Here is an 11297-nt window from a genome sequence, read left to right on the forward strand (position 1 = left end):
CCTGCCATGTGGTCCTTTATCTGAAGATCATCCGATCTTATATCACTGAAAGCCCAAAGGATTTCTTTTTTCTCTATTAATTGTTTCAGAGGCAAACTTCACAGAACCCCAGAGAACCAAAACATATTTCCTCATCAATCAGTACAGCTCCTCAGTGCAGCTGGATCTGCACTGGATCTACTGCATCCAGACACAAGTGTCACTATTTAAGGAAGACAACTAAGCAAATAAATCCTCTTTGGTCTGTAGAATTTATCTGTTTCTGGAAAAATGGTTCAGACCCCAGATTGTGACCTGCCTTAAGTCCTTTTAAGTCATGGCAATGATGAGTTTTTCCCCATGAAGCTATAAAAAAAAAATGTAGGCAGATATATTTTTCACAAATATGCTCTCCAAGACAACCAAAACGTTTGTTCAGAATTTGGAAGAAAACTAGATCCCTCCCCACCCCCACAAAACCCACATCCATGAAAAAGTCACAATTGAATAGACAAAGCCTAACAAACCCACACAACCTAAATGTCTTAATATTGGGCAGTTTGAGCCACCGGTAATACAGCTCTCTCCCTATATGGAAAAAACAAACAAAAAAACAAAAAAAAAAAAAAAAACCAAAAAAAAAGTGCAAGCTCTTTTTGCAGTGGGCTAAAGGTGAGAAGCTTAAGAAACTCACCCTGAGTTCATATTGAGATAACTGAGTTCATATTGAGTTCAAGAATCCAGGTGTTGTTCCATACAAAGGGCTAGTTTTAAAAAGTGGATTTGAATGCTTGCATATACTTCATGTGTAATTTCACTAATCAGTTAGCTCCATGTCTTGTATTCAATTACACTTTAGGAATTTTGTTGCCTGTATGTCAAATCCACTGCCTTAAAAAGAGACTAATGAAGACTTTTTAAAATGCAAGAGACCAAATGCTTATGGAAATAGATCCGACCTCTGGAGATGAAGCACTGTGGTCATAAACTAATTATAAAATCAGCTATTACCCACGATATTTGTGCCTGGGCTCCAATGAAAGATTTTGTCCTTCTTGAAGAGTGTTTAATCAGGGATGTGCCAAGTCCCTGATCAGCTAGTAGATGATCCTTAAGGAAAGGCAGAATCCAGCATAATACTTCATCCTGAAACAGCTTGGAACTTAATTTCAAGTATCTCTCTAACATCAGCTTTGACAAAAGGAAGCTCTACCATAGCTGTCAAGCAATGGAAATGGAAGAAAAATATTAGTCTCCCATTCCAACCATGTAACTGCTATAGAACACAGGTGCATTTTTAAAGTAGTTGAAATGGAGTATCAGCTGCTGAGACACTATTACACTCCCTTCCTCACAGTTAAGCTACCTGAGAAAGTAAACCCCTTTTTCTTGTTCAGAAGTCAAGTCTCAAGGATGTGCAAAGCCTTGGTAAGTACATATTATGATAGTTCAGCAAGATTCAGAGAATGTAGCATCTGAGTAAAATAGTAAACTCAGTTTACTCTGTAAACAGGTATTTATATGCATGTCACTCCATCAGAAATGATGTTTAATGCACTTAGAGTGACAGCAGGATTCATGCCACTAAAACTTCATAAACCCCACTGAAGTCTTCGTCTTATATGCAGCTGAGGCATGATGCAACAGATTTAGACAAATCCTTGTACACAGCCTAAGTTGCTCTGGGAGAAATTGTTAAAACATATAACAACTTCTTAAAACAAGTAGCAAGTGCCAAGGTGGTGGGTATTTGTTGGTTTCTGTTGGGTTTTTTCCTTTCCCAAGCTAACACTTACAAGCTTGTCATCTCTTGCATTTGTGCCTGCTCAGTAGTTTTCAGCGAGGATTTTGCAGACTGTCACCAATGTAGGATAGAAAAACATGACAGCTCAGGCCGAGTATAAAAGTAGTGCATAGAAAGAAGTTTTGGTGTTCTTTATGAAGTAACGGACATCTTTTATGGTTTTCAATAACTAACACCCAAGTAGTCTTGCCAATATTACACAGTTCTTTCCTACAGTATTTTGCTCTTAAACCCGTGTTGCTTCATAGGTGCAAATCTACCATAAAACATTCTGTTGACATCCCCACCACCTAAGAGAACTAGAGCTGCAACTGTTACCCAGCCACCCCTACACTATTCACAAGTCCACAGAGTTCTTCCAGCCATTTCATGGCTATCACCAAGTCAGGAATTAAGGGCTCAAGATTTTTCTGCCTTTTGTTGTACAACCTGAATTCCTCAGAGGTTGACAAAGTGGTAGCATCTTGGTCCTTCAAATGCCTCAGCACCTGTATGAAATAAAAAGTGGCTATAGACCCCAGAAGGCTCCAAGCTTCCCTCAAAGTCCTTCCACTGTTGCTCAGAGCCCTGCCAAGCCATTGCAGGTGACAACATTAAATACTCATCCATCTACAGTAAGCTCCAGTGCAAGGCAGACAGCCAAAAGCCAAGTGCCACAGACTGCAGTCCATACAAATAGAGGTTCCTTCTCCTATAGGACTTTAAAAGCTCTGAAATATATTTTTTGGAGCTCCTGAAAAAAAGCTAGGCCACCTACTCACATCCAAAACATGTAAAATATGAGAGCTCTTTCTTCAAATAAGTTGCTTATTCCACTTTTAGCCTTTCAACAGATCTTCTGCAGACACCTGCATCCCAACCAGTAGCTCTGAAATGGCAAAAGCATGAACTCCAAAGGCAAGTTCCTCCCACCTTTAGCCCCATGCCTAAATCTGGAAACAGCTACTAACTGCCTAGCTAGCACCACCCTTGATCAAAAGGGTCTAAAAACATCCAGAAGGAAAGTTGACCTATCCTGCATAGATGGAGGCAGCATTTAGCCAAAGGCCTTAGTTTGCCCTCTGCTGCTTCTAACTTCCTCAGTCTTAGCAGCAATTGAATGCTCAAAGTAATACATAATTCTCTGCTGCTCTAAGCTTTAACTCATCTAGTGTGAAACCATTTCCCATTGCCAGTGATAAATTGCCATACCATGCAAAAACCCTGGAAGCTAGGCAATGTTTGCTTCTACCCAGAAACAGTTTTTGCACTGCAGGGAAGCCCCACGGGAAACTGATGACTGGGTAACGTTGCTTCAATACTTCTAAGGGATGGTGTTGAAATCTGCTACAGCCACCCCACCTCACGCGAACCAGTCTCCCTGAGCAGAAAATAGGCCATGACAACAGCTTTTACACAGTTGTCCTTCATCAGGTAAGTCAAGCTCTTCAGCTGTGACAGTAACATGCAAGTTTGCTGGCACTGGTCTGGGAAACCCCAAATAAAAGTCAAGGGCCTTGCTTTCTGCCCCAAGTCCTCTCCCTCACTCCTCCACTACAGGAGAGCAGGATGCAGATCAGCAGCTAAGGAGAGGGCTTGCCAAAGTCCAGAGAGGCTGCTTAGACTGCTGGGAATAAAGGGAAGATTTGCCAAGGTGCTGGCCAAGCATAAGCACCTGCCCACTGTAGTAATTCACTTCTCATGCTTTACCCAACATGTGAACAGCTGCTTGGGTCCTCAGTACCCTCCCTGCTCTTCCTCTGCCTCTCCTCTTCCCTGCCCCATTCCTCTTCCCAATAAAACTACCAGTTTGCTGAAATAATCTGATGTTCAGGAGGCAAAGAGCATTCGGGGCAAGCAGACCTAGGTGCAGCAGGAGTCTCTCTAAACAATACTGCCTTCTGGCAACCTATGCTTAAAACATGCAACTTGCCCAGCCATGCTAGAAGGCTGTAGTTACACGAGTCACTTTCCTCAGCCTCCTGATATATTTGTGGGGTCATCAGGCCTTATTCTCCGCCAAAATAACTACATGCTTTGCAGCATGGACATTGGATACTTGTATATTTTTCTTGTTAAACTGCCTTTTCAGGACTCTGCTCCCATGTTACTAAGTAGCAGAGGAAGCAGCAGATGAATGAGCTTCCCATAAATACTCTTAGAAACAATATTTCCATATAAATTGCATCATCTTCTAAGTCACCACAGTGTGCCACAAAATCTGTTCATTCCCTATCAATGAAATCTAAATCAAGTTAGGTTAGGAGAAAGCACATACAATTTATTGGGCCTGAGTTTCTTCCCAGTTTATTGCACCTTCATAAGTGTGAAATTTTGTTGCAGTTGACAAGAAACGGTAGCAGCAAGAACTGAGGAATCAAGATTAAATTCAGTAAGCAAGTAATCTGTGCAACACAACTTTAGCTAGAGAACTTGCTTTACCTAAACATTTTATCCTGTCTCACCTTTGGCTAGAGGTCTAATACAGGGGGAGGAGGAATACAGCCACTGTTAAATACCACAGAAACAGTGACTAAGTGATCAAAAACATCAGTGTTCCCAGGTCTTTACATAGTAGTGTTCACAGTCCAAACCTAACAAATTCAGAATGAAGAAAACTCATTGGTTGGTTGCTTTGTGTGTAACAATATCTGTTAATAAAGAAGGGCCCAGGTTCAAGACTTTCATTTTCATTTCTTAGCCCATTTTTGTTGTACAAAAGTGGCAAAATGAGGCAACTCATCCCTCTCAAAACCGATACTGTATTTCATCCTGCCTATTTTTACCTGACTAGTAGCCCAAATAACAAATGAGTAGGGTATCCCAAGCTGCTATTTAACTGAAGACCATTAATTCCTCACCAACACTAAATTTACAGTGTTTGTTCACCTACATAGGTAAGGCCAAGGAACAGGGGTGGAGGATGAAAATAAGAGAAGTGGGAGCTATGAACCAAACAATATTTATGCTTGGTGGAAGGACATTAGAGCAGAAAGACCCACACTTCATAGAGGCAACATGTACTTCACAAAGACACTTTTTTCCTTAGTGGCTCATTATGATTCAACACATTGTCAGACTACACTGAATGAATTGTTCCCAGAGCACAGATAAAAGATAAAAAAAGGCTTGGCTTGTATTTAATGATCCACCACTAACATATCTGCATGTGGGTACAGTTTCAGCATTTAGCATGTGCTATGTATATAATAGTGACTACAGGGTCTTACAAAGACCACCACTGTCTGGTAGAGAAGGAAAACCAACACCATTCCTCTGAAGTAGAAAGCAGTTATTAGCTTTTAAATGACAGCATGTAACTTGCTTTATTAGCCATTGTTTAAAACACTATAATTAGGAAAAAATGTTAGATATGCAAGATAAACCGCCCTCCCTCAAACAATACATGCTCCCCTGAGAGTTACTGCGTTAAAGAGAGTTTTGTAGAAGTTTCTTTATACTGACTAAGATAAAGAAATTGTGTCACACTCCCATTGCAGCAAGAACTGATTCACCCACAAAACATGTCCCAGTCATTGCTTTTCTTTATAAAAATCTCTGAGCAGCCATTAAACAGCAATTATCCTTGATGCTGTACTTACTGATCCTTAAGGTATAATACAGGAAGGTATTCTGTACCTTCTCAGCTGGTTTAAATTATCATCCCTGTTGACCCTCACCCCATCTTGAGTGATGCAAAACTCAGTTAAGGTACAATTCATTTAACCATGTTAGTCTGAACTTCAAAATGCACCTTTACACTTCCTAGAATAAACAAATGTTACTGTTGTAGTAAGACACAACAAACTTGAGATAATCTACATATGATAATCAGCACACACTTGAGATTACTTTGATTTTTGATAGGCATATCATTTATGCAAGCAAACATCATTCTTTAAAAAGGCAAGAGTCAATTCAGCCTGGAGAAGAGAAGGCTGCGTGAAGACATCATAGCAGCCTTCCAGTATCTGAAGGGAGCCTATAGGGATGCTGGGGAGGGACTCTTCATTAGGGACTGTAGTGATAGGACAAGGGGTAATGGGTTAAAAATTAAACAGGGGAAGTTTAGATTGGATATAAGGAAGAAGTTCTTTACTGTAGGGGTGGTGAGGCTCCAGAATGGGTTGCCCAGGGAAGTTGTGAATGCTCCATCCCTGGAGGTGTTCAAGGCCAGGTTGGATGAAGCCTTGGGTGATACGGTTTATAGTGAGGTGTCCCTGTCCATGGTAGGGGGGTGGGAACTTGATGATCTTAAGGTCCTTTCCAACCCTAACTATTCTATGATTCTAATCACTTCAGATGCATGGGAAACTAAAAAACCAGGACTGAAGTAATAATTAAAAAGGATGAGGATACACACAATAATCTGCTCAGAAGCAGACCTTGCACGTATGTGCTGCCTTTGTTATTCCTTCACAAAGGCAACACCTAAGCCCTCACTAAACAGATAGGTGAGAAGGCTAAGCCTAAGACTGATCCAGGAAACCCCTGTTCTGGTAAACAAGGTTTCTTTCTCACTCAGGCAGGAGCTTCAAGTCTGGCTCTCCATGCCTGCACACTCCCAGCCACCACCAGCTCAGAGCTGACACTCCCATCACCCATTGACACCAGAACTTCTGAAACACACATGAACTAAGCCAGCTCTACACAGGATGGACACCTCTTCCCCAACTGCTTCTGTCTGTTTCAAAACATTTTGAGTGCAAAAGCGTGATTTACACTGTTAGAATTAAACCAATGCCTACACCTGTGTATTTGAGACAGCACAGTCCAGATACTGACCACCTACTCTCACAGACAATTTCTTAATTACTTCTATAGATTCTGCTATTTCATCAACATTTCACAAGTCAGAATACTTCAAGTGTCCACTTCCAAGCTATAAATTAAGGAGATAATCTTTAATCAGAAATACAATACGTTACATCACTTAAGCCTCTGCTTATGACTGTCTCCAATAATATCCAGCCACAATGATCATCTGCAATCTGAAGGATTTACACTGTAAACTATGGCTCTCCTTAAGTACCTCATATCCACTTGAAAAAGCAAATATAGATTTTCTCCTTTAAAATAATTATTTTTTAAGTACACAAGGATATCTGTAAGTTTCCATCTTAGGTGCCTGAGTACACAACCTTGGCAAAAGAGAATACCATATCTGTACATCTAAGCCTTTACTAGAAGTTTTAATTATGCATATTTCCAAACCCCATATGAGCATCCAAACCACTTACTGTCAGGTCCTTAGCTCACGCCTGCCTGAAGCCTTTCTAATCAGCCAATTACACAAACACTATTCAAGCAAGAAGCGTGAAAGGACTGAGGCTAACACACTCATTAGGCTAGAAGTGTATATGGCAGAACAGAGTACAGCCAGGGCATGCCAACTGTGCAGCAAGTGCTGCAGGAGAACATCTGACCAGCATCCAGCCCCCCCTCAGCCACAGCAGCATAGGGTGCAAGCTGAGATGGAGGCAGGCACAGAACTGCTGAAGGTCAGCATGTTTCTCTCCCCAGAGGAGTGCACCTGAGAGACCAGAGAAAGCATCTCTCAAACCCATTAAAGAAAAAAAAAAACCACCAAAAAAACAAGCAACCAACAAAACCCAAACCCACTGAAAAAAAAGAAAACCCATGTCAGCACGTTTCTTCTTACTTGCATAAGGACTGAAGATTTCAGGAAAACCAAACTGCCCCCATTTTATAAGCATCCTTAAGAAAAAAGAAAAAAAGATAAATTCTTCTTTACATAAAGAATAAGAAATTACTTTAAACTCAGTTGCTAATCTGCTAATTGACCAAAGGACATAGTAAAAGCCACTGGTTTTGAAAATGCACATTATTCATAATAAGGTCTAGTTTGCACCTACAGTGTAACATGGAAGAAATATTAGCTAAAAATGCATTTCAGCAATGCAGAATTCAAGTTACATGGTAAAGTTATACTTTTGCTATTTAAACAAGAGTTTAAAGTTGGTACCTTAAATCTTTCTTTGAAAAGCAACTTCTACTGACTATTTTTTGTTTCTGTATTGAAGCACTTGAAACAGCATTTTCCATTCTTCAGTTGGAGCAAGGTCACAACACGTATCTTACTGCAAGCCTGAATATTTTTCAATAATTTTTAAGAATCTATTACATACACCTCCTTGAGGATTTTTGAGGCATGGTTAATAAAATGATCTTGTGTACTGATGTGTATAAACAGAACGAACCCCTGTGTCACAGCTGGGATGGTTTTTCCACTATGTAAACATACACTTCTGCATAGTCATGCTCCTGTTGCAGTTTACCCTGCATCAAGGGACTGCAGACCTGTTCAGATATGAAAGGTAATGCTATTTATTCCCAGCCTTCCTACCTATACTCTCAAAGGAGAGCTCAGTAAAATCAAAGTATATGTACGGTCCAAGAAAATGCTCCTCTTTCAATAAGAAGCTCACATTATGCATGCCTTCTGCTAGAGGAACACAGATCCTTCTTCTAAAGATGATATAAAAGCATCTGAGCCGGGGGATGGAAACTGTGACGTAAGAGGCAGCCACTGGAAAGACATATGGAGGCAGAGAAATAAGAGAGATATCAGGAGCTGGCAAATCTCCTCTTACATTTCACATTCATATGCTCACCACATTTAGACACAAAGACTGTACCTAACACTCCAGCACAGGGTTTGTGGTTTGGATTTTTGCATTCTCCAGAGCACATGTTATTATAGACGTAGGCACAATAATCCTGCAGGACAATAATCCTGCATTGCTAATCTGCATTTTGTATTAAAGCCAGAAATAGTGGCAACACACTGGACTGTAGTGAAATTACAAAGTACATTACTATTATACCATCTTGCAAGTATGAGCTGTCAACTACCATTCAGTAGTACACAGCCTTTTTGTCCTGCACACATACAGCAGGGGAAATTGAACAAAGCAAAGAGCATTTGTGATTCTTGACTGTTACCAAGAAAGCAATTTTCTTCTCAAATTGAAGAACAGTTGCAGGGCATAAAGAAAACAGTTATCCCTGAAACTCCTTTGTCTACTCTGGCAAGACAATGTCCATTAAGTTCTCCAGGTTTTTTCTGTTTTTCTGTTTTGGTTTCTTGGTTGTGGTGGTTTTTGTTTTTTTTTTGGTTTTTTTTTTGTTTTTTTTTTTTTGCTGTTGTTGTTGGGTTTGGGTTTTTTGGTTGGTTTTGTTGTTTGAGTGGTAGCCTTTTTGGGGGGTGGGGTGGATAAGACATATTTCCACCTGCACTACTGCAATATGACCAATGGAGAGAGTCAAGGACTAATGCTTTTATGCCACATAGTACATATTGCAACATGCTTTTGTCAAACTCTCCTTGTGATGCTCACGCCTTTTTGTCTGGGGTACCAAAAAAGCTTTCTTCAATGACAACTCACAGTTGTCACCATGAAAGCTGTTAGACTGCAAGTCTAAAAAAACTAGAACCTCTATCAACTTTTTCCTGGTTGCTATTAGCAGGATGTGTTGGGAGGGAATGATCCTCAGTGAATTTAGGGGACTAATTACCTACAGCATTTGGGCCAGCTTTCTTGGGGTGAGTTAGGAAAGAGCTTGTGGCAGGACAGAGAGGAATGTTACCTCCAACAGCCTCCTGGCAAGCTGCCACAAGAAAACTAAAGTTAGATGAACAAATTTAGTCTCGTACTACGCAATGTTTTACTAAACCACACAATACACCCAAAGTTACAAGTTGTAGGATGACACAGCTAAATTATAGGCATGATTTTGGACAAAGTTCACTTCTGCATCTGTTATCCAACTTACTGACCTTCAGAAGCAGCAGATCACACTAAATGCAGAATTTGTCTCCTTCCCATCCCCCAACTTGTTTTAAAATCAGCATCACATTGGGACATCTCTGATGAAAGATAACCCTAACAATGAATTCTCAAGTGTGACAGCTAAAAACTGACCTCTCACTGCAGCCTATTAATCCTATTACCTAAACCCGTCTGTAAGTATCAACCATAATGTGTTGAGAGCCTTCTACTTGCTGCAGTTATGAACACATAACTTCTTAAGCATCTATTAGGAAGCTGTTAAGGCACACCCTTGCCAACACTTGAGTAAAACAGGAACAAATTAACTGCTTTGATATATTTTGAGATTGTTGTTGGGTCTTCAAAGACAAGACAACCCTGAAAAACAGTTTTTTTCCATAAATGAAATCTTAATTTGCTAGGATCCTCCTGGGGATGAATAACAGGTCTGGGTATATATTATGTGCACGATTCTTACATGCTGTGGCTTGTAACTTTTTTTTTTGTGGCTGAAATTCTTTTGTGCACTTAAAGGTGGGTCTGATACCCACAGCAGAAGAGGCCTTTTTTGGGTCAGTCATCTCCACCTCAAATGTGATGCTACACATATCCATTCCAACACATAAGAAAACAGCAGGAGCTGAAAGGAAATCCGTGACACTCACTGGATGAAATAATCTAGGAAACAAAGAAATAGAAGCTTTTCAAAGGCAAACTTGTTTCTGTAGATGTTTTAATAAGGCTATTACTCAGAAGCATCCACAGGAAAAAAAAATATTACCTAGTGCTACTAGATAAATAATTGTTGCATATTTGTTGAATACACCTTCAGCATGTGTATAGACTCATGTTCTTTAGAAATCGCTTTGAGTTTTACTCAGTCGCTGAAAAGAGAAACAATACCATATTTAACTGCTCGAGCAAACTACAAAAAAAAGTTATTTACAGGAGTTATTTTGTCTTTATTATGGATTTTTAGGAAACAGCAAGTCACCTTTCTATATTAAGAAGGCAGAAGAGAGACTACATAAAGCTATAAATACTATTAATTGCAGAGTAAAGCACAATATCATTAAGAGCTATGGAAACTGTCCCATCTCCTTTATTCCTTTTGCTTCTGACAATCAAGCTTAAGAGAAAGGGTAATTGAACCTTTCCATCAAAACCCTCGTGCGGATTAAATCCTTTCCAAGAATGAACTACCATTGATTACTTGTAAGAACTAGCAATTTTACAGCCACTTTAGAGGCATGGAACCATCCCAGAACTTCAGAAGCTGGGCCTTCAATGAGCAAGCAGCTGCACCACCAGCATGGAGATGAAAGCATATGATCAGTTGCTTCAGAAGCAACTCAAATAGATCAAGAAGAGACATTAACTGTAATTGATCTATTTAAATTCCTAAGACTATATGGAAACATGGAAGAGAGGTGCAGGAATATAGAACTCTTTGAATTAAGCTTACAGAAATTTTTTTTGATAACCCACTCAAACATTTCAGAGCAGTCCGACACAGTCATGTGCAACATCAGTATGAGAAATGAGGAACACAAAAAAACTAACAATTAATAAAGGAGCCCTGAAAAAAAATGCTCCTGGTTGGCGAATGGCTGTTTTTCAGTATTAAAATAGGCAAAAAGAGTCTTAAATTACAGTTTGTATACATATATATACACACACATATTGTGTGCATATATATGCAGGCACATATTTATATAACCTAAACATGCATTTTAGTTATA

This window comes from Neopsephotus bourkii, unplaced genomic scaffold (assembly GCF_033783945.1).
Source record: "Neopsephotus bourkii isolate Nb327-2 ecotype Australia unplaced genomic scaffold, CSIRO-AGI_Nbou_v1 NB_846, whole genome shotgun sequence".
In the NCBI taxonomy this organism is placed as follows: Eukaryota; Metazoa; Chordata; class Aves; order Psittaciformes; family Psittacidae; genus Neopsephotus; species Neopsephotus bourkii.